We start from the raw sequence: 23,380 nt of genomic DNA on the forward strand, positions 1-23,380 counted from the left end.
GGGAACCCCAGGCCACTGAAGCGGAGCACGCAAACTCAACCACCGTGCTACAGGCCGGCCCCTGTAGACGTGTTTTACCTTCTCTAAGTCACTCTATCAGCTTCCCAAGGGCAGAAGGCTTGTGTTCTTGCCTTTGCATACCTCACAATGCTTAGTGCTTTATTTGGGGTACTTTATTCAAGGCGGGCACTCATTCATAAAATGGCCATCCTAAACAGGTCACCTTTAATGACATATCCATAACAACTTATGCTAAGTAACATTCTGCTACCTCTCCTCCGATACTGTGTTGTCTAAGCAGTCCGAAGGAATCTATCAGATGTTATTAGACTGGAGGTCATTTAATAGCAAAAGATCTAAGGAAGCCTCCTTACACATTACAATTTCAGACCAACAAATGTCATCCTTGGCTGGTCCTTGAGTCAGTGGCTTAGCTAAATGGTTCAAGATGCCTCACAAGTTTCACGCCTGGAACATTCAGGTCAGTCTGAGGGGAGAGCAGGAGGTGAGGGGCTCTTTAAGTAGCAAACTTGAGGGCTGGCTCCCTTACCCGTTACCCAGATGGAGGGCACGCAGCTACTGGACAGGGCTTTGCCTTCCAAATGTCCCCTCTGCCTGCTCCTCCTACAGAGACAGGTCACAATATGGCTTCAATTCATTTATATTTCTTCCTATAACCGATTTCTGTGTTTGTGCTGGTCACTTCCTCTTTCCCATATTTGACCTTAAATCTGCATTTACCAAACTACTTTCCACAGCACAACACAGTAAGAGGTTGAAAACTAGAAGTCAAGGCAGGGGGCTGTGGAGAGGGCAGAGGTATGAGGTGCTTCAGTGAGTTTGGGAACCCCTGCCTGGGACACCTCCTTGGGGAAGACAAGCCCAGGGCAGCATGGGACCGACTCTGCGGACAAGGAATTTATTAGTCTTGCTTAAATCGCAAACTTATTTGACCATGAAGGCCCCCCTCCCTCCTTGTCTTTGACAGAAACCTATTACCATAATTTCACATAGTTGAGGACACACTGTCCTGAGTATCCCCAAAAGCTCAATGCCGGGACCGCGAACCAGCTCCTCATTCCAAAGGTCATCTCACGAGAAAACAGGGGCTTCTTTCTTTTTTTAACTTATATCCTTTTTCCTTCAAGAATGGTTGGGGACACCCTCAAACCTTCACCAACCATAATGAAGGACCTACAATGAGGATGTCCTCCCCCTGTGCCCCCAAAAGGGTCTAGTCGCTATACCAGGTTAAGCAAAGTTCTAGGAGATATAGTTTTAAAACTTTTAATTGTGGTAAAACACACAACATAAAATTACCATCTTAACCATTTTTAAGTATCCGATTCAGTAGTATTAAGCACATTCACATTGTTGTGCAACCAATCTCCAGAACTCTTTAACAGGAGAGACTGGTGTGGGTTTTTTTTTTTTTTTGGGTGAGGAAGATTGGCCCTGAGCTAACATCTGTGCCAGTCTTCCTCTATTTTGTATGTGAGTCACTGCCACAGCATGGCTTGATGAGCAGCGTGTAGGTCCGTGCACAGGATCTGAACCCTTGAAGCCAGGCCGCTGAAGCAGAGTGAGCAGAACTTAACCACAACACCACTGGGCTGGCCCCAGGAGATACTTTTTAATAGAGGAGAGGTGCTCAACACTTAGTCAAATCTGTGTATCTTTCTGAATGGCATAATTTTGTGCTATATTTTTGTAACCATTATATTTACTTATTAAGACATTTTTCATCTTTGATTATACATTTTCAAAAATCATTTTCATGACACCGGTATGTCGAGAGACAATCAGGGGATTTTGCAGTAAGAGAAGCTGAAGGAAAGCATCCCAATGACTGTTTAAAGATCCCACAGTGCATCACATCCATGGACTCTAGCACTGTGCCAAGAATCCCGCCAGATGGTTATATTATTAGCAACATCTAGCTCAATACAACAAGTTATTTAATCATGATGTGAATCATTTATGCTGTAGCCACTGAAAATCGTATTAGCTATCTTCCAAACACTCGATCAGCCCTAAGGAAGACACTTACAGGGCCCTGGGAACACAGTGGCAAGGTCACTTACAGGAGAAGCAAAGGCACACACAGTGCTGATTCCTCCCTGAGCGTGCCTTCATCATATTGTTTGTAAGTCTCAGGAGGTAAGAAGCCATAACATTCCAATCCTACAAAGCCTTCAACTTTATACACTTTTGAGCAGCAGGTATGACCCGGGATGGGCTCAGGGTGGGCCTGCTGCAGTGCTCACGAAAGGGCAGTAAGAGAGCTCAGATAGGGATGGAAGGGGCTAGAGTGATGCTCACGCTCCAGAGAACAGCAAGACCACATGGTCGGGCCAGAAGGCACCATTACAGCATGCTTAGTGATGGCAAATTTTTGGGGGAAAACACACCATTTCTAATCTTTGGCATCTTCACCCAAAGGACTGCACTACTCATTCCCCCACTGGGCTTGGAAACCACCAGCGAGAAGAGTGGAGCAGGAGGCCTTGAGCACCCCGTGCTGTGGGTGCCTCGGAACATTCAGTCGGCATCTTTCTCCTCCTCAGCAGCTCAACGCTGGAATTCTACCAGCAGCTTCTCCCCTGACCCACTTGCGTCCAAGAACCAGGGCAGGCGAAACCCCGGACACGAAGACACTGAGAATGCAATGTGGCGGCAAGTATAGTCAGAAAAGAAATCAGTCATATATGAGTGCGTGTATATGTATATATTTGGTGGTCTTTCAAAAATGTGGTGTTGCAGCTGAATCTCACACACACACACACAAACACACACACACACACACACACACACACGATACCAACAGAAAACGAATGCTTCTAGTTCCTCTAGGGTCAAGAGACCCTGTAAAACAGGCCTACACTCCTCTGAGTTTTTCAAGTTTCTGTAAATCAGGACCACCTAATCAAGCAGTGCTAATTAAGGTCAGTATATCTAAAATTAATTATTTTGGAAATACAGGGTACTTTTTCCTTCTAAGGGGGCTGGGAAAAGGGACCGCCAAACCGGAAGAGGCCATCAGAACACCTTTCCTATTGTTGTTTCAAGAAGTTCTGGAAGAGTGAAAAAAGGTTCCTTCCAGCCCAATTGTCTGTTTTTGTGAAAGGGTAAATTGAGTCTCAAGATGGGGACTGAGCAGTGCAAGGTCATCCCTCTCTGGGGAGGTGACAAGGCCCTTCCAGTGACCGGTCTCCAATGTTATCACCGCAAACCAGAGGCCCAGAGCCTTGATATTCAGGGGAGGGAAACGACTTTTCTAAAGGAGGAAATTAGCTCATTCATTCTTTCAGCAAACATCTGAGCTTCTCTCATACATCTGGCTTTTTCTAGAGCATATAGCAACAAACAAAACATTCAAAGATCCTGGCTCTCAGGGAGTTTATATTTGAGTGGGTACCTATTTTGACAAAGATGTTCCTGAGACATGCAACTCACTTATTTTAAATCAACAAGGGACTTTCAGAAGATATTCTGTCCAGAATTTATATAGTCACTGCAGCTGAAGACTAACAAAACTAGATCACGGCTTCAGAAACAAACAGGACCAGATCAGTCCCAATAATTGAAAATGTTGTGTACTCAGTAAGCCAGATCAGCAACTATGGAAGAACCAAAATTCTAGACTCCCACAGCAGCAAGGAAGCGGGTCAGCCACTGTTCTCACGGAGCACACACCCCCGGGCAAAAACGCTTGTCCAAAATGGGACCAAAGACTCCTGAGTCAAGGCTTTCTTTCCCTTCCCTTATTTTCTGTATCACATTACCAAGCAAACAGAATGTCAATGGGTCTCTCAAGGGAAAAAGTATTTATTTTATTTTAGGAAAACAGAAGGAATGACCACAGCTATCTAACCTAACAATATGTTATTTCGTTCTTTGTAGATAGAAGCATGTGTCCCTCTGATGAGCAGACAAGTCCATGAACTCATTTATAGAGAAGATAATCATTTCTAAAAAAGAAATAATTACTACTCTTCAAAACAAAAGACACTCAAAGGACTGAATCTTTCACATATGTAGACTGCGCCCAACTGTGACCCAGCCAGGGCCACATGACAACTTTCGTGAGCTCTGGGAACTTTGACCCCTTCCTCCTTAAAAAATAACTGAAAATTGGGGCCGGCTCCATGGCTGAGTGGTTAAGTTCGCACGCTCCGCTTCAATGGCCCAGGGTTTCGACGGTTTGGATCCTGGGCGTGGACATGGCACCGCTCATCAGGCCACGCTGAAGCAGCGTCCCACATACCACAACTAGAAGGACCCACAACTATGTACCGGGGGGCTTTGTGAGAAAAAGGAAAAATAAAATCTTTAAAAAAAAAACAACTAAAAATTATATTTTACGACTGCGTTGGTATAAAGAAAAACATAATCCGTATATAATCATTATTATATATTCATTACTATTATGTTGGTTTTTTCCCTGCTTTTAAAAGAAATTAAAATTAGAACATTTTCATGGGCCACTACAAGGATCATGGGCCCCAGGTACTGTGCCTAGTGGATAGGTCAGCTCTGAGACACAAAGTCTTGATTTTTAAGCTACTCAGCATTCTAGTCACAAGTCAGGCAAAGGAACTTGTGGAACTTTCTGCCCGTAATGAAGATATGCAGTAAGAAAACCACCATTTTACCAGTTCACAAAATACTGATGAACTCTGAACTCTGACACAAGCAAAGTCATCTTTACTCCATTAAAATACCCCTTGTCTGTGTAATAACTGAGTACTTCAAGAAGAATAACGTGGCGTATCAATATTTATGATTCTAATACAGCCTTATTATTTTGCTAGTTAAAGACAACCAAACTCTAACTCGTTGCTCTTAACACTCTAAATTTGGTTTTTATTTTACTGTCTGGTTTAAAAAAGACCCTGGTGTAAAATTGAAAATAAACTGATTAGTAAAAAGGGATAATGCTATGCTTAGCAGACTGAGTTTCTTCCTCCATTCCTACCATTTTAGGAAGCATGCGATACATAATGGAACAATGTTGGTTCAACATTTCAGGTCTTGACAAACAGCTTATGATGTGGTCAGAGTATGATAAAGTAAAGTACTCAGGAAAGAAAGAGAATCAAATAATTGCCTAGACTGGAAAAAAAAAAAGGGGGCCATCTCCTTCCTTCCTTTGCCTTCTATCATTCATTGTGGTTTTTCAAGTACTCCCACCACAGAATTGGACTGAGCTTTTAAATCTGGAAGCCCAAGAAGGTAAAAAGGACAAGAAGAACTTTTCTGGCCAATGAAAAGCATTTAAAATATTACCTAAAAGACCAACTCATTAACAGTAGAAAGCCAACAAGAAAAATGACTCCAATCGGGCTATGCTGTTGTGGTTTACGCTTCCTGGCTCCATTTTTATTCTTCATGTATGTATTTTGAAGGATGCCTTTTCTTTTGCATTTCATCTTTGGTTACAATATTTGTCACCCCCTCTCACAAAACAGTTAAAAGCAAGAAAAATTTTGCCTACAGAGGGTACTGATACAAAAATAACCTAACAAATCTAAATTACGAATATGTTAATCTTTTAACATGTTTCAGACTCAAGTGGCAAAAAAAGATGAAGCCAGCTCACTTTTATAGTTGAAGTTTTTCCGAAGTCTTCACCCACAGACTCCTAACTTCTTCACTTCCAGCCACTGCTCACTTCCAGTCTTCACCTATAGCAGAAACACAAAAAATAAATTGCTTTTTACTTAAATATTACTTTTCCAGAATTGTTTTAATGCAACATGGATGAGATATCAGAGTTAATTTTAAGTGGCAAAAGAAAGACTGGATGCAAAAAGGCCAGAATTTTCCCAGGAAAATGCCCCATCAATGATCCTGGTCTATAAACAGACCTATAGCAATAGTCATAACAATTTAATTAAAAAACAAAAAAACCTTAACAGGAATGTGGTGTTAGAAAGTTACTGATGTCCAAGCTCTGATTTTCCCTTTCCCTTGAAACACACAGAAAATTCCAAAGAGACTTGAACTTTTGATAGCACTAAAAACTAAGTTCAATGACTCGCCAGAAAGCAGGCAAAATTTCCACCAGCAGGAGGAGAGATGAAACCCCGAGGAGCAGAAGGAGAATGAAGGATTTCACTCAGTCACAACCACAGCATCCCCATCTCTGAAACACGAGTCCTCCACAGGACGGCAACAACTTTCTACAGCCATGGCCACTCTATCCCTGAATTCCTCTCCGTGGTGTAGCCCATCATTCCTCTCGGCTTCCATCTTTACAAAGTAGTTGGGGTCGGGGGGAGAAGTTCATAGGGGTGATGCTTACTTCTGGTAACATTTGGGGTTGCTGTTTTTCTGGTCATTATTTTTTAAAAGAAAGAACCACAGACATTTCAATATTTGTGGAGTTCTAAAGGACAAATAAATGTGCCTAGAAATTTATCAGCTGGGTATCTCCATGAAAAAGTTACTTGAAAACATTCCAGCTGAAGGAGGGACGAATCAAAATAAAGAGTTAAGAGTGAAAAGTAGTCACATAGTAGCTGATGGAGAGCATTAAAAGCAGATAAACAAGGGGTCCGCCCGGTGGCACAGTGGTTAAGTTCAGGCGCTCTGCTTCAGCGGCCTGGGGTTCACAGCTTTGGATCCCGAGCAGGGACCTACACACCACTCATCAAGCCATGCTGTGGTGGCATCCCACATACAAAATAGAGGAAGGCTGGCACAGATGTTAGCTCAGGGACCATCTTCCTGAAGCAAAAAATGATTGGCCCTGAGCCAAACTTCCTCCCCCCCCCAAAAGAAAGCAGATAAATAAGCAGTAAAGTATACTAATTACTCTAAAAACAGTCCAAATTTTCAAAATTTTTGAAAAAAATATCTAATAAAAAAACTTTACTATAACAACTAGCTCCACCTAAGTCTGAAATCCCAGATCAGGCTATCAAAATAGGGGAATAAGTGGGAGCAGACAGGAAAAGTTAATTTCATTTTGTATATGAGGAGCAAAAAAATGCAGTTTAACCCTATGTTCACTGCAGCATTATTCACAACAGCCAAGGCGTGGAAGCAACCCAAGTGCCCAAAACTGATGACCAGATAAAGAAGATGTGGTGTATATATACAATGGAATACTGCTCAGCCATAAAAATGGCAAAATTGTCCTGTTTGCAACAACATGGATGCACTTGAGGATATTATGTAAAGCAAAATAAGCCAGACAGAGAAAGACAAACACCACATGATTTCACTCATTTGTGGAAGATAAACACATGGATAAAGGGAACAGATTAGTGGTTACCAGAGGGGAAGGGGGTTGGGGGGTGGGTGAAAGGTGTAAAGCACACATATATATGGTGACTGACAAATAATAATGTACAACTGAAATTTCACAATGTTATAAATTATTATGACCTCAATAAAATAAAAAAGAAATGCAGCTTTACTTGTGACATTAGTAACTGGTTCTTGTTTTTTGTAAATTGGAGAGAACAAAGAAATGAATACATATGTAAACTTAGTTAAGTTCAAAAGCAGCAATAAATAGAATATAGGAAAGGAAGAAATAAAAGTAAAAGCATGAATTTGTCATTTAGATATTTGAAAAAGCAGACCCTAGTTCATTACAGAATGAAATCCCTCACAGGCAGATTTCATGCAAATCTAGTTTTAAAATCCAACACAAAACTAGAATTATTAGAGGAAGATATCATGGGCATGGAAGAGATTAAAAAATGAAGAGTGCCATATAAAAATATCCTTGTGGGTCCATTTGAACATCTCAGTGGAAACAGTTTTCTAAGGTGGTATTTAATTATTAAAACTGAACCAAAAATATAAAAACTGAAAAACTAATAAATATGGCTGACTTCAAGGATTAGATAAATCCTAAACTATACAAAAAGCTTTCAGGGTATAGAACAAATAAGGCTCCTCTGTTTGTTTGATGAAACTAGCCAAGCCTGATAACCAAACTTGATAAGACACAAGGACAAAAAAAAGTTAAGAGGCTTGTTTGACTTAAATAAATAAGACAGAAGAATACTAAATAAACTGCTCAGAAAACTCGATTTCAAGTATACTAAAATAATGACACAACTATAATTTGGGCTTATTCTATAAATATTATGTAAATAGATCTGTTTTACTCTATCAATAAGTCGTAAAGATAAACACATATTCCTATTTTCAAAGATGCCAACACGACATACAATGAACTCAGCACTTCTCAGTAACCTAGAAACGCAAAGATCACGTACCATGGTTTTGACAAAGATCCAAAACCAACAGACAACATTTTTATTAAAAAGTCAGGAATAAAATAAAAGATGCCCATAATGCAATAGTAAAAGGAAATGACCAAATTTCCACCATCAGCAGGTGACAAGGTCGAATACATAGAAAACGCAAGAGAAATATCTAAAAAGCCCCTATTGGAAATAGTAAAGGTGCCACAACATCACGTGAAACACAAGACTTAAAAGCAACAGCAGAAAGGACTAGACACAAACCAATGACAACAGAGACAATCTGAAAATAGATCATATTCAGAAAAACCATGTTTACAGTAAAGAATCTATATAGAAAACATTTAAAGAAATCTTTAGACAACAGTTTCCTCATGAGAAATGATAAAAAGTACAAATGTACTTTTTCAGAAAAGGAACAAAGCATATCGAACCAGGAAATTCAATATGAGGTAAACTAATGAATTTATATTTTTGGTCGGTAGAAGGTGAATTCTCATTATGGGACTATGAGAACAGCAAGACGCTTTTAGAATCAGGGATGCTTATTTACAGGTGAATGCTTGAGGACCCCAGAGGCTGTTCTATAAATTCAAGAGAGGGTTTTTAGAAGAAAATACATTAAGAATATTTGATTATCCGGCTGTAAGTGCAAAATCCACTAATATATTATACACAAGGCATTAACTCCAAATAAATTTGATGTTAAAAAAAACTCTACGTACATCACTACACTTTTGGAGGTTGGGGAGATGTTATAAACAGCCGTTGGTGTTATAGTTGTGAAGAGAAAATGCTGATTGCACTTCACTGAATCAAAAGAGGTCACGTTTTATTGCTTTTGGCCCAAGAACGATGCTAAACTTAGATCTTATGGTCTGGAATACATGCAAGGTGAGGTTTAAAATAAGTTATATAGGCAAAACACAACTAATGTGAATTTGAGAATAAAAATAAATAAAATGTCAGAGTTGGTTTTATAAAGAAGAGACACAAATCCAATATGTCACCATGTCCTTTTAGCTACAGTGTCTAAAATAAGCTGACCTTTAATTTTAGACAATAGAGTGGGGAGAGAAACTATGAGCTGTGTGTCCCTGACAATGACTATGGAACCAATTCTACTTCTTCTAGAATGAACGTTAATGAAAATTACCCACAAGAGGGACCAACTTTGCTCTTTATATGTAGGACAAAATAAAAGGCCTGTTAGTTTTGGAAAACCCGATGATGAGGTCAAAGCAGCTCTTAATGGTCTGAGTTTGGCGTGGTTTAAACAAAGAATGATTTAAAGTCATATCTGAAATAAAAAACACCCTACTTATGATAGTGACTGTGCAAATACCCAAAGCATAAGCATTTTCCCTAAAATGTCAACTACGTGAAATACAGAAGCCCCAAAGATTTGCTCATAAACATGAAATTTGTTATCTTTATTTTTTGGGTGAAAAACATGAACTTCATCGAAGAAAAAAAGTGAGGGTGGAAATCCACATAAGGGGCCACCAGAAATCACAGAACTTTAGACCAATGGGGACTATAATGTCGTCAACAGTAATAATGCTGAAAAGGGGCACATCTCCCAAGGTTTCTCCCAAAGTATCTAGAAAGTATTCTTAAATCAGTAACATAGATGGTGAAGTAGACAAACACAAAGTGAGTATTTTTCAGGGGATACACAATTTGATCATGTAAATCCAGAAGGAATCTCTTATGTGGCCTCAAGTCCTGCTTCTGCCCCACATCTGCCATCCTGGAGTGTCACTCCACATCTGTCCATTCTGATCTGGGAATGCAAAGTAACTTGTGACTCTAGGTCCACACAACATAAAAACCCCTTTCTTGCTTCTACCTGCACTTCTTTGAGCTGCCTCATTTCCTTCATAGACCGTAAGTCAGTAACAACAGCTAGTGTAATGCAATCCTTCTGAAATTGGCTGCTGAAAGTGGGAGGAATAACATCATCTGTTGTTTCAGAAGCCCAACACCCATCTACCCTCGTTCTGACAATCACACCAGCATTTTCCTCTCCCCGGCCCTACTCCCAGCCCACACGCTCTGACGACATTAATCAGGCTAAGCCATTCATCAGCTTTCATCTGCATGACTACTGTGATTGATTCACAGAAAGGCACAGGGCCCAAGCCTGACCAATCAGGGCCAATGAGACCTAATTTGGGTTATTTTAGACTTACACATGCTCCAATGTGACTTGCTTTCTCCCACTCAGTATTATGTTTGGGAAATTCCTCCATGTTGCTTTGCTAACTATGTAGGGCAATGGTTTGCCCTGATGGACAGTATTTCACTGAATACTTTGTGGTATATGTATACACTCTACTGTTGGACTTTTAGACTATTTCCATTTCACCCCCTGATCAATGTTATCCATGGCCCCTGTATTCCTGTTTCTACATTGTATTTACCTGAACTGGACTTACTGGATTGTTCATCAGACACATGCTGAATTTTACTGGGTAATGCCACATTTTTTTCCAAGAGTAACTGTACCAATTTACACTCCACCCACAGTATATGTGAGCTCCCTTTATTCCTTATTATGGCCAATATGGTACTATAAAATTTTAATTATAGCTATTCTGATGGGTGAGAAATGGTATTTTCATGGTTTAAATTGCATTTTCCTAATTATGTATGAGGTTGAACATGTTTTCAGATGTGTGTGGGCCATCCATGTTTCCTCCCCCGTGAAAAACTTGTTTATGCATTTTGCTCATTTTTCTACTGCATTATCTTTTTCCTATGACTTTGTTGGCATTCTTTATATACTCCCCAGTATATAAATCCATATGTCTGTTATGGATTATGGTTTCTGTTCAGTCTCTCTCTTGACAAACAGAAGTTCTTAAATATGATGCAGTTATTTATGTCTCTTGATGTTTTAACGATTTTGTGTCATGTTTAATAAATTCTTTTCCTACCCCAAGGACATGAAGATGTCCTTCTATATTTCTTTCAAAAGCTTAATAGTTAGGTATTTCATATTTAAGTCCTTGATCCATTTGAAATTGATTACTGTGTGGGCTGTGAGGCAGGGATCCATTTTAATTTTTTTCCATAAGGATAATCAATTATCCCAGTATCATTTATTAATTTATTCTTTCCACTGATTTGTAATTCAGCTCTGTCACATATCAAGTTTCTCTATATTATGGGGGTGTGTCTCAGAACTACTGTTTTACTGGTCTAATTGTCTACCCCTTTTGCCAAAATCATATTGTCTCAATTATTATGGCTTTATACAATATAAATAACATCTCTAAACCCTTTACTTGTTTCTTCTTCAGGATTCTTTTGGCTATTTCTGGATCTTTGTATAACATTTAGAGTCAACTCAAGTTCCATCAAACCATGTTGGATTTTGATCAGGATTGCTTTAGCTCTATATTTGGGAGAAGTGACATCTTTATAATAATGATATTATCTACAAACATATTATTCCCCCACCCCCATTTATTTAGGTCTTTTAAAAATATCTTTCAATAAAGTTAAAGTTATTCCATTTTCTACACAAAGGTCTCACAGATCTTTCATTAAATGTATTTCTAGGAACCTTATATTTATTATTACTGGAGAAGATACTGTTTAAAAGGTATCTTGCTTTTTCTGGGAAGGATATTAACTTAAAAAAATTGTATTTGGAAATACACAGAAAAGTTGCAAAGATAAGAAGTGTATGAAGAACACTCTCTTTTCCTAGCTCTCTCTTGTCAAAAGTTTCTTTATTCTATTAGTCCTTTCATAGAACCAGGTTTTGGTTCTGGGTTGCTATACATACATATAATTGTTCAATATAAGCAAGAGAACCCACCAGCAACAGAATTCACAATAGAAGCTGACTGACCAAGGTAGGAAGGGAGGGGGGAGAGCTAAAATGATCAAAACTTTTGGAATAAGAATGTTAAACAATCACACGAATTTTTCATTCATGCAAATAATTATGGAAAACCTCAGACTTGGTTTTCATTTATTCATTCAACAAGTGTTCAGGATCCGTTATGTACAGACACACATTTCTGTTCTCATAGAGACCTCCACACTCCACAGACAGACACTCTATAGCTTTCCTTGCACACTCAAGTCAATTTCAGTTTCTAATTTGATATCTCCAATTGGCCATTTCTTGTTTTGAACGAAACCCAGTGGATCTCAACCACTTAAAAAAGCCAAAACCGTAGAATTTGGAAGTGCAGACTATGGAGAAGGAGTACGAATATTTCCACAGCTAATATTTATTGGTTTCCTAACCAGTACATATAGTAGTTTTACCCACAATTTGATTAAATTACATAGCAAGTGCCTGATATGTGCCAGGCACTACAGCAGGCACAGGGTTACAATTGAATAAAGCGTGATATCTCCAAAGAATACATCTCACCTTACACAATGGGTGTGTTCTTGGAAAAACTACATAAAGACAGCAATTTTTAATAAGTTGAATTGTTTTCAGCAGCATTTTAACATACATTAGGAAAAATTTGTCAAAACGAAGGCTCTACCCACTTAATCCTGATGTTGTGTGTCAGGTTTGCGTGTCTCTTTGGGCACCGTATGCTGCATATAAATAAAAATTATGAAATGAGTTCAGCTTTAAGACAAGTTGAGTTGTTAGTTTGTATCAATTCCTGGGTTTCACAGGATCACCCATCAGTACTAGGGAGAATGGATTAAAGTTCCACATACATTATTAAGACGTGTTACGCTGGGACCAGATGCTTCCCAAATCTGGGCTATATTTCATGGTGAGTTGGCTGTGAATTTTCTAAAAAGGAAACCAAAAGTAGAGAGACAACAAAAACTCTGCTTACCAGATTTTGATGCCCTAGACCTTAGATTTTGCCATTTCCTGTTTTATTTTTTTAAAGAGACTAACAGTTGGCATGATTACTTGACAAAGGATCATTAATTTTAACACTTAATCAGAGATTAGGGGTTCCAGTAGGTGACCTCTTCCTCATATTCTCCTCTATGTCCCTCTTTTGCATTCTTACAGCAAGGTGGGCCTTTTAATAAGCAACTGGACAAAGAACTGGGGATTCCAACCCCATTCTCCTTTATTTTTCCACGTTAGCGATGACACTGGGCAAAAATGTGAAGCAGTGAATGTTTCTTGATGAACGACCTTCATTCAAGTGCTGTCACAGGCACTAGGATTACAAAGAGAAATACTGAGCTTCTGTCCCAGACAGCAGGCTGTGAAAGGATGCACACGAGTGAACAGACTGGGTGGTAGCCATCTTGCAAGGCCTATAATAGAGTCATCAACACTTTCCTATCACCGAAGCAACCTGTGCTACTCCTAAGGTGCCCGGAATGCACCCCATCTCAGAGCACCAAGGATGCACCAGGCACAGCTACTGAGGACCCAACAGTGACTAGGATGGACACAGTCCTTACCCTCACAGAACCTGCAGCCAGTGGGATGCGGGCGAGGGGTCACAGATTCAGCCAGAACAATGTCCAGACACGGCTGCCGTTATACAGTGTGCTCTTGAAGGCATAAAAATAACACAATTCTAATATTAAAATTGGGGGCTTGCTAGCATCCCAGTGAAGGAATATTATGGGAAAGGCAAGACTTTCCAAAGATCCTCAAGTCTATGAAAGTTAAGACGGTTTTGGCAGACTCTGTCCTTAATAAAACGGAGGAAGCCACAGACACGGATGAACATTTCCAAGCAGAAAAACTTTATAAGCAACACCTTTTATAGATTAGAGTCCAAGAGCTTCTTTCAACCTAGATCAGTAACTTTAACCAATTCAGATGTGTCAGCAAGCAGTGAAACGGAGCAATGTTAATTAACATAGTGAAATTCCCGAAAATGAACAGTATTCAGATGGCAGTGGTTTTTAAAGCTGGAATGTCTCATAAATAAAATAGATTTTAGTAAAGGAAAACAGGATATCATGTTTCTTATTCTAGTTATTTAATAATCTAGTATTTTGGGAGACAGCTTTAGAAATGTGCATTTGTGGTTGCCTGTTTATTTAATAGGGAAGTACTGATTTTTTCTTTTTTTTAAACCAGGCTTCTGTAAAAATACTCCTTTTATTCAGGCAACATATGGAAAAAAACTGTTACATCACTCTAGAATGTTATATTTAGAAAGGTAATTTCCTTTCACTGAAGGCCTCTTTTTTTAACCTTTCCACATCAGTCAAGACAAGCAGACTTTGACATATCAGTTTTTTAAAAAATGAACTATCAAATAGATCACAGAGTTTTTATTTAACATTCACCCTGAGAATATTTCAGTGAGCTTTCAGGTTCAAGAAAAAAAAGGAAAAATGATTATGGAGGGCAGTCTTCCAATAAAACCTTTTACAGTTCCTACCAAACACAGATTTATTAATCTACACAACACTCAACACTCGTCATTACAGCAAGGAGCACTTCCTGGAAATCTTCGGTTTTGCTAATGTGGTCCGTTTTTACTTCTAAAAAGAGAGGAAATGCTAAAATTGAATTACATAACCCATAAGGAAAATTGGAGGGTGATAACTGACATATGCAAAGAAACTGTCATTTTAAATGTGTACTTAAGAAAATGATTTTTTTTATTAAACGTGTCATTAGCATATGTAGTGCATGCTTACCCAGTGATTTTGCTGATTTAAAAAGGTTCCAACTTAATATGAATGCCATTTCAAAAATATTTCAGGGAGTCTGACCTTAACAGAGCATCTTTTCTGCATAATGGTTTTGGTTTCCTTCACAGAAAACCATTAGGATTTTCTTCAATTTATCTTACAAATTTAGATTATATTAAATATGGTTTACTTATTGAATAACTAATTTTATTTAGAATAAATATATGTGGTTTCTAGTTTCTAGCACCATGAGCAGATTAATATTTCTTCAGATTCCCTTTTTAGCCCAGATACTTGGGTACATCGAAGTTCTAACAGCCTATAACAGCATGGGCATTTGGTCACGTGATATTAAACCCAGCCCAAAGGGCAAGAGAACTCTAGCAGTGTACAGATATGCTAGAGAGAACACACCGCCACAGATTTCACTGTGAAACTGAAATAGAGTACTTAAAAAAAACTGAAATGCAGGGGCTGCCCCGTGGCCGAGTGGTTAAGTTCACGTGCTCTGCTTCGGTGGCCTGAGGCTTTGCCGGTTCAGATCCCAGGCGCAGACCTAGCACCGCTCATTAAGCCATGCTGAGGCGGCGTCCCACATAGCACAACAAGGACCTACAACTAGAATACATAACTACATGCTGGGGGGCTTTGGGGAGAAGAAGAAAACAAAAAAAATGAAATACAGTACCTACTGCTATAAGTTAGAATACTGCTATTAGTTAGAATTGCACTTTTCAATCGAAGCGTTGAGCAAGTACAGACATTTGTTTGGCATCTGTTTTCCTCATTAGACCACACGAGACCCCATTTCTTTCATGCGTGATAGCATGCCCAATGCCTAGCACGTGGTGGTCGCTCACAATAATTACTAAATAAATAACTGAGCGAAATGTGCTCACTGGATAGGTATTCTAAAGAAGTTTAATGGAAAAGTCCAGATGATATATAAATGTTGACAGGGCAGATCTTTTAAAGAAGAAGGGGTTGAAAATACCAGAATAGGGTGAAAAGACAGAAGGAACTGGGACCCAGAGTCCAGAGCCCAGGACCCGGCGGTAAATAAGGTCTGGACACTTGTGCTGTTATCACAAGGGGCAGGCAGATGATAGTTATGAGAGCTGAAGGCAGGCACTAGCCCAGTGTGTTCTTGGGTGATTTCTATTTTATCTGGGAAGTAAGAGACACGGTCATCTTCTTTTTTTTAAAATTGGCACCTCAGCTAACAACAGTTGCCAATCTTTTTTTCTTTTTTTTATTCTTCTCCCCAAAGCCCCCCAGAACATAGTTGTAGATTCTGGTTGTGAGTGCCTCTGGTTGTGCTATGTGGCATGCCACCTCAGCAGGGCCTGATGAGTGGTACCATGTCCGTGTCCAGGATCCAAATGGGCGAAACTTGGGGCCACCAAAGCAGAGTGCGCGAACTTAACCACTCCGCCATGGGGCCGGCCCCCATGGTCACCTTCTGAATGTGATGGGCAAGAATGTACCTCCGGGGCGAGTAAGGAAAATTAGAATTAAGTCATTTGGAAAAGTCGAGCATGAGCTGACTAGGGAAAAATAGTAAGTCTGTCAATATCACATTCTGTGTCATCAACCACTAGTGACAGATCCTTAGGTGGGACATTGGCCTGGGCATGTGCTTAGCAGAGAGCACATGGTTGGTAGCATCCGGCAAAGCTTTGGTTATGGAATCAGGAGGCTTGGGTCCAAGCCCACGCTTCACTGGTAATGAGTTGCCTGACTTGGAGTAATCACTTCATTTCTTTAGGACTTAGCTTTTGCCATTTCTAAAATGACAAGTTGCATAAGAACCTCCAAGGTCCCTCCCAGCTCCACAAGGCTAAGTGTTTATAAAATAACCAGCAAATTAGTCTAACGGCAGCACAATTAATATAGAACAACAATTTCGAATTGGACAGGAACCATGTTTACTGTCTTGGTCCATGGCCTCATTACTTTCTGACATGGATTACACCATGGCCTCCCCTCTGGCCTGCCTCCAGTCCTACTTCCATCCTGCCATCTCTACGACGAATAGGATCTTGTGACTTTGCTTCAATCTTTCAAAAGCTTCCCCACTGCTGTCTGGACGAACTCAGACTCCTCAGCCCAGCCCAGATAGCCCTCCATTGTCAGCGCCTGCCTCCCTCACCACCTCTCTCAAATCCTTACTACAGGAGTGTTTTTCAAAAAAAAGAGAAAGAGGATTTTCCCTATCAAGGCATAAATAAAATAAGGGTTGCTCTAATCTCATAAACATACCTCGTCCCTACTTTAGCAATATATGTATTGTCATTTGCTATTTTAAGACAGACGGTCCATTTAAAAAACATTATACTCAGAGATGTGGCCCAAGCACTTCTCAGCAGCAAAAGTGAGAATTTTGTGGCTGAGTTAAAATATACTAAAGTGAATTCCTTTCACTTTTCAAGGTGAGTACAATATAAGTTAAAGCCTTCCCCAAAGAAACGGGCTTTCCAGAGGAAGTGAAGAAAAAGTATAAATAACCTTACCCCATTCATTAAAAGAATGGTATTCAATGATGTTTACACAAGTGGTTCTCACTCTTTAAACTTAAGTCTAAATATATTTGAAAAGCTGTATGTAAAGTAGTAATTTACTGAAGCCAAACCACAAAGAAATTTCAGGAATGTATGTAGGTTATGTAATTCTATTCTCTGCTATATAAAGAGAATTTTAATAGTTTCTGTTTGGGTCGTCTATTGACTAATTGTTACTTGGAAGAATTTTGGAACATAAAATAATTTAAAAAATTAAGTTTCAGTCCAATTAAGTTTCTAGGTAAGAGGTAGAAATGTAAGACCCTCCCCACTGATTAGACATTTTTACCCAAGAGGTACCTACAGGAGCAGCATCTTCCTGCTCACTGGAATGCCCCATCCTCTCCCTTCCAGGCTGGAGAATTGTTTGTCCTCTTAACACCCTTATTTGCCTTCATTTCAGGAATCCTACTCTAGCTGTGATGACCTTCAGCAAGAGAGAGGGGAGCAATGACAAGAAAGGGTCAAGCAACGGTCAATGACTGTCAAGAGAAAGGGGAGCCGCTTCCGGCTGAGGGAGTTCCCAGAACCTTCTGTGTAAATGGGGTGGGAGGAGGGCAATCAGAACAGCCTTTGGGGGAAGAGTTGGGGCATGGAAGGAAAGATGCAAAAACAGAGGGAGAGCACAGGAAAGTAGAAAAACCTAAATTGTTCCAAGGAACCAAGACAGGCAACTTAGTGGGAGCTGGAGTTTTGGTGGAAAAGAGTAATACATGCAATCTAAAAATTAACAAATTAGAAAAGTGTTTGATGCTAGAAAAGAAAAATTCTAAGCAATCCAAGTTCATCTGTCAAGATCATCACTGTCAAGAACAATACTCTCTTAAGGGCTGGAATAATATTCATACATATTCACATTCCTTTCTTGGAAAAAAGAATAAGAATGGAAAAGTTCTCGGAGTACTAAGCAAATAGATGCCGAAACAGAAAACTCAACAAACTAAATAGTAGAATTTATATGACTAAAGATCATCCAGTAGGATACAAAATTTAAGCCAAGACATCTCCAGAACATACAGCAAAAAAACAAAGAGAAAGAAAATGTGAAAAACATGGAGAATCAATTCCAAAAGGTCCCAAATCCATCTACTGGAGTTCTAGGTAAAGAGCACATAAGTATTCTTGGGGGGAAAACATCCCGAGCCGGAGGAGACTTTGGATCATAAAGGCCAACGAAAGGATTGATGAAGAAAAGACCGTTCATAAAATATCGGCGGTAAGGATAAAGTAAAAATTCCCAAAAGCTTCAAAGAGGTAGAGAGACAGACACACACATACACACACACACACAATCAGCTATGTTATAAGAATCACTCTTACACCAGACTTATTGGCTACACTAGATTGTAGGTATCGTGGGGCACTGCATGCAAAGTTGAACTATCATTTTAAATCTAGACTGAAATTATCAATCAAGCGTGAAGGCAAAATCAGACATTTTCAAACATGCAGGAACAGAGTTTACCATCCATGCATGTTATATATAAAAAGTGACTCAAAGAGACCAGTCTGCCAAATGAAAACAGGAAGCTAAGGAAGAGAATGCAAAACATAGTAGGAACCGAATATAACGCAAAAGTAGTGTGTCTCTAAAGAAATGAAGCCGTTGGAAAAATCTCCGTCAAGCAGTAAAATTCGGTGATCCAGAATAGGATTTCTTTCTCTACAGGTCTAATTATACTACTTGGCTCCACAGTGACTAACATCTGCATACTGGCTTTCGATTTTTAGAAACAATCCATGGACAAGACAAACATTCTCGGTTATGCTGTAAACATAAGTATAACAAGTGCATTAAACCAAGATACTGTAAAGATTATAGTCTGACACATTGGGAGGTTATAGGTAGGGGCTGCCTCTCCTGGGCCTCGGGGGTTCCCAGACGTGGGACTTTCAGTGCTAAAACTGGGAAAGTCCTGGGTAAACCAGGACTAGGTTGTCACCATTGTCACTGGAGAGAAGAGATGCATGAAGGATGCCAGTATCCTCATTTGGCAGAGCAGAGGTTCCATGGATGCTTTAGAAAAGAAACAAGTTGGTGACAACCAACACGGATACAGCAACTGTCAGCAGTGGCTACACTTGAGGAATGAGGTTTTTATATTCGATTTCATCTCTTTACAAACGATTTAGATTTTTCACACAATACATCCATTTAGAGGACAGTAAGTCAATTCTCATTCAGAGGCATCTAATGTCTAACACCTAGGGCTCCAAACCTGGGAAGCTAATTAAAAATGATGGAACAAGGGATTTTTATCTAAACGCAGATTTGAAAACAAGAGTTTAAACAAAACCAAGGACAGGCAGATCTGTTCCTTCGTCCAGGGGCGGCATCGGTATCGCATGAAGAAGGGATGGTCACAGGAGAGGGCAGGAGGAGGTTCTCGGTGAACCAAGAAAAGGGACCAGGTGAGCCGAGTTAATCATGTAACAGGCCATTAGATGCTACACTGTCACCACAGCTGCTGCTGCGTAAACCAGAGTGGCCCTGGTCCCTCCACCTAAAAACTAACAAAACACACGCTACTCCCTCTCTGTAAGTGTGACTTTTTATGAGTCTTCTATATTCCACTAACTCTCTTAAAAGGCCATGAACGATATACCATGATGTGCCTGTTTTATGCCAAAATTGTTACTCATATAAAAAATTCAAAAGAGGGCTTCTTTTCATGAGCATTAACACTTTGAAGTTTGTCTAATGACCCTAAAGAGGGATTCTATAGATAAATGTGTTTTCTTGGTCTTTAAAGAGAACCCAAATCTTAGGTCTGCTGATCCACAATTATTTGCACAGGAAGCCATTAACTTATCTATAAATGATAACACAGCCCTGAAAGATAATAATTGTTTCATTCCCTTCAACTTAAGAATGTCCTTTGTTAACACCCAAAAGATGTAATATTTATTTTAAATTCAAAATAGAAAAAGCCCATAGTCCTGCCTTCTTGAAGTCACTAACTACCAAGCACATAATCAAAATCCATTATGACTGTTGTATGGTCCACGAAACTAGGGCCCTCAATACACTGAACAACTCAATGGATGCCTGCGAAATCACGGCACATCTGTCAAGTTGCCTTATTTTAAGACACGCTGAACGTTTTTAAAACATACCTGAATGTAGCTTATAATCAACATGACCATTTTACGGGGCTGGGTTTACTTCAGCTCCTTGTAAAGCTGTTACATCCACTGTGTATCTTAAAAATTCAGAGTCTAGAAACTGAGAAAATCCAAAATTACCACATTCATAACTCACTGGAAGCGGGCATTAGGACGACTAACATGTTTAAATCCATGAAAGGAATATAATAAAAATTTAACTCCAGATAAACTGAGATGTTGATCCTGCAAGTGAGGATAATTGAGACGAGAAACATTAAAAAGGACAAAATTAGACCCAAACAGACACATTTCCCAATTCTCTTGAGCTACAAGTTACATATAATTGATCCACAAATTCCAAAAGAAAAAAATAACAGAACTACGACTCCTCCAAAATGTCCGTCCATGGCTTTTATATTTTTTATTTTAATTACGAGACTCCTAAAATTCTCATTCAATTATTTCAGGGCATTAAAAACACGAAAAGTGTAATTTGTAGTATGTAAGCTGCCACAACTCCCCAAAACAAAATTTTTCAAAAGCAGTAAAATCTGCAATTTACTTGCTCTCCAGGAAATTAATTGAAATGTACTGGAGGAAACTTAATGAAGTAACGTAAAAGATTTGTGTGAAGTTCAAAGTATTCTGGTATAAGCCCCTTATGGGTAGGAATCCTATCCGCCTACATTTTCATTTCTTTTGGTTCCCAATGACAGCGCTATTGAACATTCAAATTCAACAGGATTGAGAACTGACTATTTCTCCAGGGGCAGAGTCACTCACTCCTTTAAAACCTGGGTTGTTTTAAGGTTCTGCATCCAAAAAAAATTCTCCTGACCCTTCCTGGAAGCATCATATCATTTACATCCCTACTCACCCTAAGCTGAAGTCCGTTACAAACCGCACCTTGGATTCTCAGGCAAGGATACTGGTGTTTCTACTAACCCTAAAGCACAAAAATGATGATGTATCTCCAAGCATTCACCGTAGTCTCTACAAAGTAAAGATTTACTGTTCCATTATTCCATTACTTTAATGGGTTTTCTCCCCGAATTAGGCTCCGAGGTTGGAATTGAAAGTTAAATTTTTCCATATGTCTGAATTTAAACCATTTGCCCTACTGATGGGGAAATGGATTTATTTTTTCCGTTAAAATATTATAAATGTTTATTTCTATGCACATTATTAAAAAAAATTTAAAAGCTTTCTCTCGGAACTAAGTTTCAGGCCTCTATGTAGTGTTCAAGTTAGTCTGGAATGTGGTTCAGTTATAGAAGTCAACTGAGCAAGGGAGAACTTATTGTGGGCATACTGTGTGCCTTTTGAGCCTCTCATCCTTTTTTTCTCCAACTACTGTTTAAAGTATCACCAAATCCATCAAGCTTGCCTAGACTACGCTAAGCCACACATTTTTCCTGTGCTACAAAACCATGTTTATATTGATTATTCTCTCCCACTCATGTGGCCACTTGATCACACACTTTATTTGAAAAAACATAGAGATTAGTTGACCTTTTCTCCTAAACCAAACTAAATACCAGCCTGAAGGTCAGGCAGTCTCTCTCACGCCTTTTAGTTACTCATGGGACTCAGCGCAGAGGTGGTGCCCCACATAGTGACTGGCACACAGTAGGTCCTCACATGTTTTTGCATGGGTGAGCATGTCATAGCCATCAATGCGTATTCAGTGCAGTCCTCTATTCTCAGAGCGGAGAAATAAGGGGATCTGACTTTTAATATTGTGCTGGACACTGAGATTCTCCTAGGCACATGCGCCTGAGTCATATGTGATACCATCGCAAATTTCCAGGGACATCACACATGGTTTTCTCTCATTACCACCTTAAACTTGAATTTGTATTTTGCTGTTGTTGGAAGTTTAGACTGCTTCTCATTTTATCTCACAAAAACTTAAAATGAACAATATACAAATATCACTAAAAAAATAAGGAAACATATTTAGGGAATTTGTTATGAACACATAATAAAAGGTTACAGTCCTACTTTTTCAACTCTTACTAGCTCCAGCCCCCTCCCCCTCCTTTTTCTCCAAGTAGATCACATCCTGCCTGGCTCACCCCAGCCACTCTTTTAACATCCTTCACTCCCTTCCATTCTTGAAGCTGCAAGACTGCCCAGAAACTTCACGATTGCCCAGAAAATACCAACACTGGTTAGTTTCCATCTTTCTATTTTAACTTGTATATCTCTGAGGATGGGAAACGAAGAAAAATCACACACACATCACGATACTACGGTAAATCCACGGTTGCCAACCTCAGTTGGGTTCTTGATGTTCTTCTCTTGACATTATCTTTTAATCAAACGTTAAATGAACACCTACTGTGTGCTAGAGACTGTGCTGGGATAAGCTGTTCCTGCCTTGATCCTTAGTCAGCTCCTTCTACAGTTTCTCTCTACAGCAAGTTTATCAGTCACTTGGCCCCTCAAACCTTCTAACTCACCCCGTCCCCTAGTCTCGGAAGACAGCCCACTCTCCTATGTTGAGGAAAAGGAGGCCATCAGGAATGAACTCAGCTCCCTGAGCCTTGCACTTACAAGCCACCTCTGGCTTCACTCTTCTTTACCAACTTCCTGCAGGATCAGAGGAGAGGATGGTCATAAACGAGGAGGGACACCTCGCCACCAGCATCCTCCATCTCGTCCGTACACCGCTCTCCTCCATACATCCATACTCTTCCTCATCATTGACTGTTTTCTCTCAGCTTACACACACGACGGCATCCCAATCAAGCTAAAAAGTGTCCCCTTTGGAGCCTGTACCCGCTCCCTCCTCCTCTCAGCTAGTGTCATCTTCCTCACTTGGCCACTCTTTTTTAGTGTCACTGGTTACGATCCTCTACGCCTCGT

The 23,380-nt window shown here is 39.6% G+C and overlaps 1 protein-coding gene across 3 annotated transcripts in view; it reads right to left on the bottom strand.

Annotated features, from left to right (window-relative positions):
• Positions 1 to 23,380, bottom strand: part of PLEKHG1 (pleckstrin homology and RhoGEF domain containing G1) — a 222,976-nt gene that overhangs the window by 159,920 nt on the left and 39,676 nt on the right. For all 3 annotated transcript variants that reach the window (XM_023632922.2, XM_023632923.2, XM_023632921.2), the window contains one exon: positions 5,603 to 5,687. The gene's annotated coding sequence lies outside the window, so the exon portion shown is untranslated. The remainder of the gene's footprint in view (positions 1 to 5,602; positions 5,688 to 23,380) is intronic.

This window comes from Equus caballus, chromosome 31 (genome assembly GCF_041296265.1).
Source record: "Equus caballus isolate H_3958 breed thoroughbred chromosome 31, TB-T2T, whole genome shotgun sequence".
NCBI lineage: Eukaryota > Metazoa > Chordata > Mammalia > Perissodactyla > Equidae > Equus > Equus caballus.